Below are 14,080 nucleotides of genomic sequence, written 5' to 3'. Positions count from 1 at the left end.
TTCAATACATATTTCATAGCATTCTTAATTTTCAAGATATGACATAATTTATTTTTTTATTTTTAGTTATTTTTGTTGCATTAATTGGCATATTAGGTTGCTAAGGCTGCCGTAACAAAATACCCCCAGACTGGATGCCTTTAACAACAGAAATTTATTTTCTCACAGATCTGGGAGCTAGAAGGCTGTGATCAAAATGTAGGCAGGGTTGATTTGATTCTGAGGCTTTCACTCTTTGACTCGAATATGGCTGCCTTCTCCCTTCATCTTCCATGGTCTTTCCTCAGTCTCAGTGTGTGTGTGTGTGTCTGTGTCCAAATTTCCTGTTCTTATAAGGACCCGAGTCATATTGGACTAGGGCCTACCCTATAGACCTAATTTGAACTTAAATACCTCTTTAAATACCTTATCTCCAAATGCTGTTACATTCTGACATACTGGGGATTGGGACTTCAACATATAAATTTTGGGTGACACGATTCAGCCCCTGACAATTGGTTTATTTCCAGCCACTGTAATATAGGTTTGGTGAGGATTTTTGTCTGTTTTGTTCAGTTTTATATACTAAGCACCTATATCAGTTCCTGCAGCATAATAGACATGAAATTAATATTTGCTGAATGGATAAATGAATCAGTCAATGGATAAAACCAGTAAGTTGAGTGACAAATATGTCAACTTCAGAGCTCTGTACATAGATGCCACATTTGCTACTAAAGATCATTTGAACTTGAATTAGTAAGATTTAAACAGCCTTGGTTCTGCTTACTCTGGCATATGGGCATATCAGTAACAGTTGTGGGCAAAGCCTGTAATTAGAAATAAGTACCAAATAAAATACATTAATAATTTCCAAATGAAGAATAAAAAGCACATCAACTGTGGGGGAGAAACAGAACAGTAGGGGTTCTTTCAATCCAATAGAACTTTAAGGACAAAGATTTGTAATTAAAAATGAAGTGAATTTAATCTTTGCTGCTAATCACTCCTGCACTGTTAGCCTGTTTTCATCAAACTAATTGATGGCATATGGAACAGATGCATGGTGAGATTACAGCTCCACTTTATGGCAGGGTTATAACAAATGTGACTTTCCTTCTATTATATGCATTAACATTCAGAAAATGCACTCCTTTGCTTTCTTCACATGCCAAAATTGGTTCTTTTGTGCAAAGCTGATTAAAAGGAATCAAAGGATGTTTAATACGAATGGAATCCATTTGATTCTCCTAAGTCGTTTCTGGAATGCTGACTATGTGCACTGTAATATGGAGGACGCACATTCTTAACTTCAACTCTACCTGAAAGTTTGTAGACAAAGGTTAAACACAATCTTTACTTTTTCTGACATATTTCAAAATTCATTTTTGAAGTATGTGATAGTTAAAATTTTATAAAATTTGCCTCTTCTGTTTTTAGAAAGATAAGAAAGAAGCAAGAAATATCTTTAAAATTATCTGTTCAGGCTGGACACAGTGGCTCGTGTCTGTGATCCCAGTGCTTTGGGAGGCAGAGGTGGGAGGATTGCTGAAAGCCAGGAGTTCGAAACCAGCCTGGACAACATAGTGAGACCCCTACTGCTATAAAAAAAAAATTAGCTGAGTGTGGTGGCACATGCCTTTCATTCTAGCTACTTGGGAGGCTGAGGTGGAAGGATCACTTGAGGCCAGGAATTTGAGGCTGCAGTGAGCCATGATGGTGCCACTGTACGCCAGCCTCTGTGACAGAGTAAGACCCTGTCTCTAAAAAGCAATCATAACAATAAATAAAAAAAAATCTGTCCAGAAATAACATGTCTTTTCATTAGTTTTTTAATAGCAATTATTAAACTAAATAGGCATGGATCTAAATAATTCTCTTCTAATTATAGATTTTGGAGTCATTGAAGGAAAGCAAAATATAAATTATTAATGATAATATTGCTCTATAGTTACATAGAAGAATCGCATGTGAATGACTTAAACTTTGGCATGATTCATGTATGTTAGATTTAACATAGGTAATGAGCATTTCACCTTGAAATGAGTGCTAGGAAACAGGAACTTAGGTAAAATGTGATGCCTTTTAATATTAACCACTTCTCTGTTCTTTTTAGCTTGCTTCTCTATTTTGTACCTTGATGTGACCCCCAAAGTGATTTCAGTTTGCTATAGACTGAATGCTTGTATCCCTCCTCAAATTCATATGTTGAAATTCTAACACCTAACGTGGTGGTACTAAGAGGTGGGGCTTTTGGGAGGTAATTAGATCATGACAGGAGAGCCCTCATGAATGGGCTTAGTGCCCTTATAAGGAAATACAAGAGAGCTTGCTTCCTCTCTCTATTCTCTATCAAAGGAGAATGCAAGAAGAAGATGGCCATCTGCAGACCAGGAGGTGGTCCCTCCCCAGAAACTGGATGGGCCAGCACGTTGATTCTGAACTTCTAGCCTCCAGAACTGTAAGAAATAAATTTCTATTGTTTAAGCCACTTGGTCATGACATACTGTTATAGCAGCTCAAACTGACTAAGACACAATTCCTTCAATCAGTATCAATACAAATACAACAATGAAAGAAACTTCATATTTCAATATGAACTTAAATGTCATCTCTTTGTTGGGAATTTTTTTGAACAAGTAAATTAGCTATCTCTGTTATTCTTCATCACAGCACCTTATTATTTCCTTTAGCTCTTCCTCCCCTCCCTCCCATCCCCTCCCTTCCCTTTCCCCTTCCCCTTCTCCTTTTCCTTCCTTCCTTCCTTCCTTCCTTCCTTCCTTCCTTCCTTCCTTCCTTCCTTCCTCTCTTTCTTTCTTTCATCTGTGTAACTTATTATCTATTTTTACAGGTAAGTTTCATAAGATCAAGAACTAGACTTGTTTTGGTTGGGCACGGTGGCTCACACCTGTAATCCCAGCACTTTGGGAAGCCAAGGTGGGTAGATCACCTGAGGTCAGGAGTTCGAGACCAACCTGACTAAACATGGTGAAACCCCATCTCTACTAAAAATACAAAAAAATTAGCTGGGTGTGGTGGCAGGTGCTTGTAATCCCAGCTACTTGGGAGGCTGAGGCAGGAGAATCTGTTGAACCTGGGAGGCGGAGGTTGCAATGAACCAAGATCCTGTCACTGCGCTCCAGCCTGGGCAACAAGAGCAAAACTCCATCTAAAAAAAAAAAAAAAGAACTAGGCTTGTTAACTACTTTGTCTCCAGTGGCTGGACAGTTACTACTGCATAATATACATCCAGCAAACATTTGTTGAATATTGTTGAATAAGTGATTTCAAAGTCACTTATTTAGCCCAGCCTGGTTTATAGACAGATACATGTTTTGTCAGTTAAGGTAATTAATAGCTGGGATACCTGTTTTCAATGATAAAAATGAAAGTAGATTTTATAAATTCATTGTCTCTTTTTATTCCCTGAGTGTGGTCTGGTTTAGAATTGCACATGAAAAATTATGAAGTGAGCTTAGCATCTTATGTTATCCATTATGCTTTCTCTTTCTCACTTTCTTTAATTTCTTAGAGTTCTTATGGCCTCTTTAATTTTTTTCTAATCAAAGAAAATGAGGTGAGAAGTCACTTTCACTTGGGTGTGGATGAACCAATATCATCTCTCCTAAAGCAATAGATCTATTTATAGGAATCTCAGCTTTAAATAACATGAGTGATAATAATTCATAAATCAGTCAGACTCTAGGCAATGTATTAAACATAGATATTGACGTGGGGGGTGTACAAATTCCTACTTTAATTTATGGCATTAGAATCACACCTTGCTTGCAGGCAGACACTTTGGCCACATATCTGACATTGTTTGAATATATTATGAAGCCAGATTAAACAATCCTTGTGTATATTTTAAATTTTTTAGAAACAAGAATGAAATGAGTTTCATTGAAGATAGAGAGATGTGTTATGAAAACATAAACATTTTGAAACTTTAATCAAAATAGTTACCTTTACATGTTTTTATGTGCAAAAAGGCAACAATTTAGGAAACTTTATATATATTTAACATGTATCAGGGATATTTTATCTATCTATAAATTTAGCTAAGTCTCTGTCTGATTGTTTATTTCTAGTCATCTAGAATCTGGAACCTTCCTATTTTGGGGGGAATCTCAGGGAGGCTCCACTTCCCACAAAGAGACAAAGGAGGCAGATATGCCTGTCTCAGTGCCCTAGCAGCTAGGGCTCAGGTAAGTGAACCTCAAGCAAATGAATGTTCAAGCCCAGGACATTGAATCTGATAATTAATTAAAAGATTTTCAAGTTAGTGGGAACTATGGAGTAAAGTCCAGGCGTGCAGTAGTGCTAGTGAGAACAACAGGAAGTGTCCTGTGATAGCATTGCAGTCACATCATCTCTGGGACACGACCTGGCTGTGTTACTAGCTTTTATCCTCTCTTGGATCCTGGGGCTTTCTGAGAGGCTTCTCTAGGCCCCTTGTCAATTATGGAAGGTACTGGAGATCTGTGGCAGGCAGGCTGTAACATAGCCCCCAGTGATCCCTCCCCACTGATTCTTGTGCCCTCGAGTAATCTCTCTTTGAGTGGGGGCTGGACCTAATGGCTCACTTCTAACTAATAGAATATGGCAAAAGTGATGGGATGTTACTCTTGAGATTAAGCTACAAAGAGACTGTGACTTCTGTCATCGGTGTACGCATTCTCTTGCCTACTCTGAGGAAAGCCAAATGACAATTTGTAAACGAGCTCACAAAGAGACCTGCATGGCAAGGAAGTACCTGGTTGCTAGTCCATGTCTGGACAACAAGCAGCATGGACCTGAGGTTTGTTAACTCTGTGAGTGAGCTTGGAAACAGATCCTCCTTCAGTTGAGCCAGTAGGCTGGCTAGACCTGCTTGGAGTCTTGTGAGAGACCCTTTGCCAGAAACACGCAGCTGAGCCATTACCCACAGAAACTGATGTCATTAACCACAGAAACTGTGACATACTATAACTGCTTGTAGTTTTGCATTGTTAAGCATTGGATAATCTGTTACATAGAAATATATAAGTAATTAAATGTCCTTCCAGAAAATCCCTCTTCTGTTTAAGTAAACTAGATTGGGTTTCTGTTGGTTGCAATGAAGAATGCAGGAACTGTTACTAGGAATAGAAATGGATGGGATCGGACTGAAGACAGTGGAAATCTCTTTAGGATTCTGGAAAAAAATCCTGAAGTTTATTGTATTCAAAAATAAAACACTTATTTGACATTTTAATCTGTGGTCAATTTATAATGAAGTACCCTTTGAAGGCAAAATTTTAGTAAATCCAATGTTTGCTACCTTAGAAAAATAGTAGAGGTATATGGAATTTAAGGTCATGTAGCAGGGTGGCTTTTTCCAATAGTATTGGGCAGATCAGAGGAGAATAACCAAGGGTAAGTTTCTAGATTTTCAGCAAGGCATAGATGTTTTATGACTGCCAAAGATTCAACAACCGTTTGAAGCCATAGGGCTGAGTCAGTCAAGAACCAAATGAATAATTTGATCTAATTAGTTACTAAATTAGAATGCAGTCAAAATTTTGGTTCATAACGGCTCTTACATGAAAATGGAAACTCAGAATTGGTCTGGCAATATCTAGGAAGATGCGAAGCCCCTGGTGAAGCTGAAACTGCCAGCTCCACTGAACTTCTCATGGCAACCAATGCAGACCCACTTCCCCTATCTGGAAAAGTTGTTCTCTCTTTGCCTAAAGATGTCATAAGTCTTTAACCTGTGGGAGATTCCTTACTAAGGCAACTTGCCTCATTTTCACTCTGAAAATACTTTTAATTGTTTACTTAGTTAGCTGATTGGGATCTATATTTAACAGTGGCCCATATTTAATAAAAGAGGTGTCAGAAATTCCTTGGTAATAATAGAGAAGAAGAAGCTAAAGAACTTCAGAAGGCTTAAGAAATTGGGGTGATTTTATCTAATATGACCCAGCTGGGGCAGGATAGACTTTATTTGCCAAAATTATGAAAAATAGATTTTTGGGGGAAGGCAGAAAAATGCCATTGCATTTGCCATTGGAAAGGGGCTTTGGAGATTGTTCTATAGATCAGCATACTATTAAATGCTACAGGTATAACTGGTTCCTTGGTTGCAGTGGGGATGGTTGAATCCTGGAGAGGCAGAGACCAGGCTTACTTGCATTTTGTATTAGGTGGAGGGGGATAAAATGGCTGGTCAGTCCACTAAGATTCTACTTGAGGCCCAATAAATTACACTATTAGAGAATCCATAGCCTTTTTCCTAATTATCAAATGGATCGATCCAGTCACAGCATCTATGAATGAAGAGAGTTCAGAGTACCTTTGAGAAAAAACAAGCATATGCTGTGAACCTTCATTCTAGGATTCTTCAAATTATTCTATTTCTACTTGCCATCACAGTTGTGTCATTTATATGATTTTTTGGCACTGCCTGTGAATAAACACTAATTTACAATGCTACTGCAGATTACCAGTCATAGTATGGGCTTATGGAGAGTCAGCTGATAAACAGAACTCAAACCAGGTAGGGGGAAATTGGCAAGATGTTAGCAAAGGATAAAACATTTAGTTACAGAGGAGAAATAAGGTCAAGATATATACTGTACAACATGGCAACTGTGGTTAATAACAATGAATTGAATACTTGAAAATTGCTAGGAGAGTAGATCTTAGGTGTTCACACCACAAAAATGATAAGTGTATGAAATAATGCATATTTTAATTAGCTGTATTTATCTTTTAATATATGTTTCAAAATATGTATATCATAAACGTATACAATTTTTATGTATCATTTAAAAACATTTTAAAAAATAACAAGAAGTTAGGAAAATGCAGAATGCAAACAATAAAGTTCTGAAGGGGAGAAAATAGATTTTTGACCCAAACAATGCTGAATCACTAGGGAGTCATTGGAGATTAGTGCCACAATACAATATTTGAAAGATGCGGGGGAATTGATTCCTACCCTATTCTCATTTATCTGTCCAATATGGCTGGTGCTGAAGATAGATGACTTCAGGAAAATGACAGGCGGTTACCTCAAATGAAACTACTGTTTCAAATGTGATCCCCTTACTGGAACAAATCAACATACCCTAACATCTGGTGTACAATTACTTACTTGAAAATATTTTTCTCTTAGTTCATTTTTTTTCCCTACTGAACAGAAGATACCAGAACTTTTAAAAGCTAGCACTGTCTCTCCAAACTGTGGCCCAGAATTCCATCGACATGTAGTTTCACTCTATTGTTCACCTTGTGCTGATAGAACCTGGAAAGCAGTTCTCTTAAAGGTGACGGCATGACATATGCATGGCATTCATTCACTTGAAAATAGCTGTTGAGTGCTTATTGTGTGTTAGTTTCGTTTTTAGTGTTTAAAACGTAGCAGTGAACAAAAGGGAACAAATTCTTGTTCTCATAAGGTTACATCATGGAAGGGAGAGAATAAGTATAAACAAGCATGTGTATGCATCACATATTAAATTCTGATGAATGCTATGCAAAAAACAAAAATGGGAGTAAATGAGGTCAGAGGATGATACTTAATATTGGGGATTAGGGAAGGCTGAGCTGATAGGGTGATATACCAATGGATACCTGATGGAACAGAGAAAATGCAACACAAAATATTTTGGACAAGAAAGTTCAAAATTTAAGGAATAGGTAATGCAAAGACAATAAAAGCAGTGACCTGCATTTCAATGTGAACATAGCAGCTGGTACACTGTGAGTGAGGCAGGGATAAGGACAGAGGCAGGAGATCATATAGGTCATTGTAGTCTGTCACTGAGTGAATTGGGAAATGGATGGTTTTGTGCATAAGTATGACATTATCTGGTATATATTTAAAAAGAACCACTTATTTATTGTTTTCTTCAGGTGGTATCAGAAACTGATTCCTCCCATAGCATCCTGCCACAAAATAATCTAGAAACTTTAATTAATATCAATGTTTGCATTTATTTATGGCAAGATACCACTGGGTGACAGTCCTGTGACCTCTGACTGCAGGGACCAAATCATTATCACTTAGAGAATGAGTGGGACATAGTAGTTTACACCCAGAAGCAGAAATGTAGGAGTGACAGCCCATTTGCATTTTTCAGTTGTCAAAGTTATTTTACGGGTGTAGTAGGGTATAGCCTTGGATCTGTATAACTATGTTTCTGAAGAACTAGTGAGACAGAACCATTGAGAACATATTTATATGAGGGATCATTAAAATATCTGGGAAAGAACTCAACATAAGGGAAAAGAATCAAGACACACACATACAATGTGACTTCAGAGACCTGTCATTTAAAATAACATAGCTTAAGTTTGGCTGATACAGTCTGTACTATATTCTCGCAAAAATACTTTAAAAAATAGAAAAAAGAAAAAACCTTATAACATCTTAAGATAAGTTTGAGTATCAACCTGATTTCAGAATCTGAAAGGAATTTCCACTGACTCTAAGGTATATGAAATTGAACTGAGAACCCTATGAGTGGCCCATCCAAACAATGACTTGGCAAGCTTGCCCACTGTTTCTCTTGTTCATATTATGACTGTGCTTTATTCTGGGAATGCCTATGCTTCTCAGCCATGTGTAGGAAATCATCTTATAAGATGATTTCTATAATATGTAATAATGGAGATGTTAGGAAACAAAATTTGTTGCATTATGTCATGCAAACTTTGCCTCCTTGGCACTTTGAAATCTGTTAGAAAACATACGAGTTTCTCTTCTCTGTGCACCAGGTGACCTGAAATACGTAGTAATTGATGTCATCATCTTGAATATAAAAGACAAAGTGTGGTGCAAGTGTAGCCCTTCGAGGTCACCACTTGTCAGGCAGGAGGGCTTGGGAAGTCTTCCACAATCCACAGAATATGGACTAAGATTTATGGAATAGGATTTACTGGGGGAAAGTCTACAAATTAAGAGCCAATAAGAAGGAAAGAAGCCTATAGTACCTGCATTTTCTTCATGTCATAGAGTTAATGCCATGGCCTGGGTGGTCTAATAGAAATGGAATATATTTGCATTAGCATGGAGGGTCTCCATTCTCCTGTGATTCTTCTATTGGGTAAATGTAAGAACAATTGTCAGCGGGCATACAATAGACTACTGGGTCACCAAGCAATCTGAATTTAGAAGACAGCTTTCTATATAAATTGTCTGGGTAATCTTGAAGCCCAGTACTTAGATACTATGTGAGGTCTGTAGGAGACTGACGTCCTTTCTCCAGGGAGGAAAAAGCCACCAGTAACGTGAAAGTTTGAGTTTAGGTATATTCTCTTTGACTAGAGAAGGAGAGAAAGCCTCAGGCTGGCTACTTGTTAAGGCAGTTCAGAGAGACCTGGTTGCTGTACCACAGTAGGTCATCTCAGATGAGAGAAACAGTCATCAGATTCCAATGCATGACTCCAGACAGACCTGTTTTTACCCACTCCTATTAAGATGGATTGCAGAGAACCTTAAGTTCTGTTTGGACCTTTGCAACATTTCAGGGAGAGAGGTCTTACTAGCAGAAGATTGAAAAATCAGTTTCGTTTTTAGATGAGCCTTTATATATGTCTGTATATTTACTAGTTTCTGTGTTCTTCATTTCCTTCTGTAGACCCATTTTTCCATTTAGTATCACTTTTCCTTTCTGAAGGACTTGCTTCGTTTTGAAAGATAATTTGGCTGGGTATAGAACTCTATAGGTTGAGAGTTTTTTTCCTTTCAGTATTTTAAATACGTTTTATCACTTGCATTGTTTTTGATAAGAAAACTGTTTTCATTCTTACTTTTGTTTCCCTACACATGTTTTTTTCTCTCTGCTTTTAAGACTTCTTTATAACTGGTTTTAAGCAATTTGATTGTCATCTGCCTTGGTGTAGTTTTCTTGATATTTCTTGTTCTTGAAGTTTGTTGAACTTTTTGGATCAATAATTTGCAGTGTTCCTTGAATTTGGAAAATTTTAGGCCACTATTTCTTCAAACAGTTTTTTCTTTTCCCTCACTTCTCCTTTGGATACTTCAATTTCATATATACTAGTCTACTTGAAGTTGTCCCACAGTTTGTTAATGTGGTATTACTTCTTTTTCAGTCTTTTTCAGTTTGTGTTTCTGTTTTAGATAGTGTCTAGTGCTATGTTTTCATATTCACTAATCTTTATTCTTCAAAACCTAATTGGCTATTAATTTTGTTCAGTGCATTTTTAATCTCAGATGTTAAAGTTTTATCTTGAAAATTCAGTTTGGATCTTCTTCTTTCATGTCTCTACCTAAAATGCTCAATCTTTTCTTTATTTTCTTGAATATATGAATTATGGTGTGTATTAATGTCCTTATGTACAAATTATAGCATCTGTGACATTTTTGATCTGTTTCTATTGATTGATTTCTTTCTCCTCATCCCAGATCATATTTTCCTCCTTTGCATATTTGGTAATTATTACTTGGCTGACAGACATTATACATTTTATCTTGATTATTTTTATATTCCTATAAATATTCTTGAACTTTATTCTGGGATGCAGTTAAGTTACTTGGAAACTGTTTTATCTATTAGAGTCTTGCTTTTGAGCTTTGTTAGGTGAGATCATAGAAGCCTGTAGTCTAGGGCCAATTATCCTTTATTACTAAGGCAATACCTTTCTGAGTACTCTACCTAATGACCTATGAATTCTGAGATTTTTTTCAGTCTGGCTAGTAGGAGCACAAACTATTCCTGGTTATGTGTCAGGTCTGGGGAATATTACCTGTAATCCTTTTGGCATTTTATCCTTGGCTTTGTGTAGTTTCCTCACACACATGCCAAGATTAACACTCTGCTGAAGGCTCAAGAGGTATCCTCTGCATATTTCAGGGGCTTGCTTTGTGTACAGGACTCTATGCTCTGGCACTCTGCCCTATGAACTCTAGCTACCTTGGCCTCCTTGGACTCCTAACTCAGTTCAACTCAGGAAGACCACCGGGTTCTGACTGAGCTTCCTTTCCCTGCACTGTGGCCTGGAAACTGCCTAGGCACTAGAGTGGGACAGCAATAGGTCTTCCTTTGTTTATTTTCTCTTTATCAGAAATCACAGTCTTTCCATCTTGATTGAGAACAGTTCTATTATATATATTATCATGAAGAAAAATTTAAGGCAATATTGGAAAGCTTTTCTAATTTTTGTCTGTTACTTGATGTTATAATTGTTTCTTTTCCTTGTAAAATTAAACTATTTTTTTGATTTGGCAGGTATGAGTGACTTCAGTAAAATTCCCGTAAAATAATTAGAACTCTAATATTAGCCAGGAAACTGGGTAGCGTTCTTTCTATTGTAAAGATTTTACTATTTTTGGCAGCTTGAATAGCATTGCCTTGCCATATTCAATCATTACCAGTAATATTTTATCCATGCAGATTTTGTACATTATTTTAATATCTAAAACCACACCTGAAAACCAAAACAATTTTGAGGAGACTGATATCTAGAAGGTTACTATGCCCAATAAAGGTATGAAGAATTCTGGTAGCATTACCTTCTGGAGATTTTAGATTTCCATATATAACATATTTTCACAATATCAGACAATGGGGATGAGTAAGAATTATATTTTAACTCCAACAGACCTACATTGAATTAAATCCTGCTAGTTCTGATATTAATAATTAGAAAACTTATACATCAAGCTTTCCTACGTCTTGGAAGGAGATTTAATTGGCATCCAAGTAAATAGAAAGTTGGGCTAAGTGAAACGTTTATACTCTGACTTTTAAAAAATTTTAGGTGTGGAAAATTCTTGTTTTGTTAGTAGGAGTAGACAATGTCAATGGAAGAACTCTCAAAAGTCTTCTAAAATGAAGATGGGATAGATCCTAAAATGGTAGAGTAAGAACAATCTTTTAAAATTATCCATAGCAGGAGACAGAAAAAATTATTAGAATCCTACCATCTTTTATAGCACTGTGAAGTTCTGGCCTCTATGAAATAGAAGCAGAAAGTCATTAGGAAGACAGAGGTTGAGATGGAAAGGTAACATAATGATAGAAGTAATAATGAGAAGTGTTAAGTGTGTAGTGAAGGGTAGCGTTGATACCATCAAAGAATTAAATCAGTGATGGAGGATCACTTGCAGAAGCTCTCCAAGATCAGAGAGAATAAAGAAAGACCAATAAAAAGAATAAGTGAGTAAATAATACATATAGAGGAAAATAAATTGTAGAATGTTTGATGGTTGTAGGGTATCTGACATAAACATTAGAACACTTAGCAGCAATAACGAGTCTTAAGAGAGGGAAATATACAAACTTTAAAAAAAAATCAGCATACAGCTATAACATTTTCCTCTCATTTATGCAGAATCAATTCTACAAGTCTTGCATTGTTTTTGATAAGAAAACTGTTTTCATTCTTACCTTTGTTTCCCTGCACATAATGTTTTTTTCCCTGCTTTTAAGACTTCCTCTTTATAACTGGTTTTAAGCAATTTGTTTATCATCTGCCTTACAAATACAGCTTTACAATTTTTTTTTAATCAGAAAAACATCTGGTACTTTCTCTTTTGGTGAAAAGTTTACTAAGTTGCTTCCAAAAGAATGATTTTTTTAGAAAAGACTAGCCTCAGACTTCTCTTTAGTACTAAATGTCATAATGAAATGACATTCAAATGGAGAATTTTGAGAGAAGAAATTTGAAATGCTAAATTGTGCATTTCCCCAAGTTGTCTTCTATGTTTCAGAGCAACAGAAAGACATTCCCAATATATAAGGGCTCAGAAGATATATTCCACATGTAAATCAAACAAAAGTAGACAATAAATTAACCTCAGGCATTTGAATGATCATCAAAAATTATAAATTCAAGAGAAGTGGTAATTATGAAAGACATTGATTGTGAATGATTTTTTACACAATTTGACATGAATTCAGGAATCCAGTTAAATATAGTTTTAGTTGGACTCCATATCACGATGGTTAAAGTCGTTTCCGAGATAGTTTGCTGAATTTTTATTTTTTTGCTTTCACTGTATTTCCATTGACAATGACAAGTGTTTCTTATGCTTTATTATTGAAACTAAGTTTAGATAGAAGCTCTTCCCATATTTGATGACCACTTAAAGTAAGTAGGAAAAATACTTGCCAACAATCACTAAATTACTTGCACTTGGAAAATTACTAAACACATACTTCACAGTAGAGGTGCATAGAAAACTTAATGACCATGAGATATGAGTGGATAGTTTCTGTATCATTAAAAATCAAGTAAAATGACTTGATGTAAGATTTGGGGTATTTTAGATATTGGGAATGCCTGACAAATAATCTAGTGGCAAACATTATAAATCCCTTTTCAGTGTCATCTTACATGTAGAATTTTTGAATATTTCATCCATGGTACTTAAAAATAAGAATCTAAAATATGATCCCAGATATGTAAACAAAATATGCTTGGATAAAAAGAAGATAAGGACTTACCTAGATAAGTCCATGGGGATTGCAAGATGACTTTCTTCTTATGAACTGGTGGTCCAAACTGAAATTTTCATTCCATCCCATTTTGGGATGGAAGCTATTTAGTTTAGTGATAATTCTGAATTGAGGGATTCTTAATGGTCAGGGTTTATGCTGCCTCAATGTCAAGTCTGTACTAACTCCTCTGTGTTAACACATTACAAATAAATCTGAGAGATATATATCTGTTATTTATCAACTCTTAGATATTTATTAAGCTGCTATTCTAATATTTTAAGACAAAATCTATTTTGATTGTTCATGATAATGTAATAGAAAGTGTTAAGTTTGTAGTTTTAGTAGTTAGGGGTAGGGATTATGGTAAGGGAGTGAAGGCCTTAAGGTCAAAGGGTCGAATCCCATGCAGTTCTCTAAATCTTGTATGAGATCTTGGACATCATGGATGAAAACCTTAGACATCATGTGTGAAATGTGTTCCTTGCCTATTCCTACCTCTCTTCAATGGATCTTAGAATATTTGACCTGAATTTCTTATTTGGGAACCTTTTATACTTTTTTCTATATTCTTAATCTAAATCTAGAAATATCGGCCAACTTTTCATTTGACATCTAAGGAACTCTAGAACCTTGAACTTGCTTTGACAATATGGCTTCTGGTTCTA

General features: G+C 36.0%; 1 protein-coding gene across 3 annotated transcripts in view; it reads left to right on the top strand.

Annotated features, from left to right (window-relative positions):
* Positions 1 to 14,080, top strand: part of CHODL (chondrolectin) — a 458,585-nt gene that overhangs the window by 203,835 nt on the left and 240,670 nt on the right. For 2 of the 3 annotated variants that reach the window (XM_058427421.1, XM_058427420.1), the window contains exon 3: positions 2,338 to 2,440. The exons of the other annotated variant lie outside the window; for it this stretch is intronic. The gene's annotated coding sequence lies outside the window, so the exon portion shown is untranslated. The remainder of the gene's footprint in view (positions 1 to 2,337; positions 2,441 to 14,080) is intronic. 3 annotated transcript variants of the gene reach the window in all.

This window comes from Hylobates moloch, unplaced genomic scaffold, assembly GCF_009828535.3.
Source record: "Hylobates moloch isolate HMO894 unplaced genomic scaffold, HMol_V3 SCAFFOLD_14, whole genome shotgun sequence".
In the NCBI taxonomy this organism is placed as follows: Eukaryota; Metazoa; Chordata; class Mammalia; order Primates; family Hylobatidae; genus Hylobates; species Hylobates moloch.
Note: the sequence above shows the minus strand (reverse complement) of the source record. Positions and strands in the feature narration are given on the sequence as shown.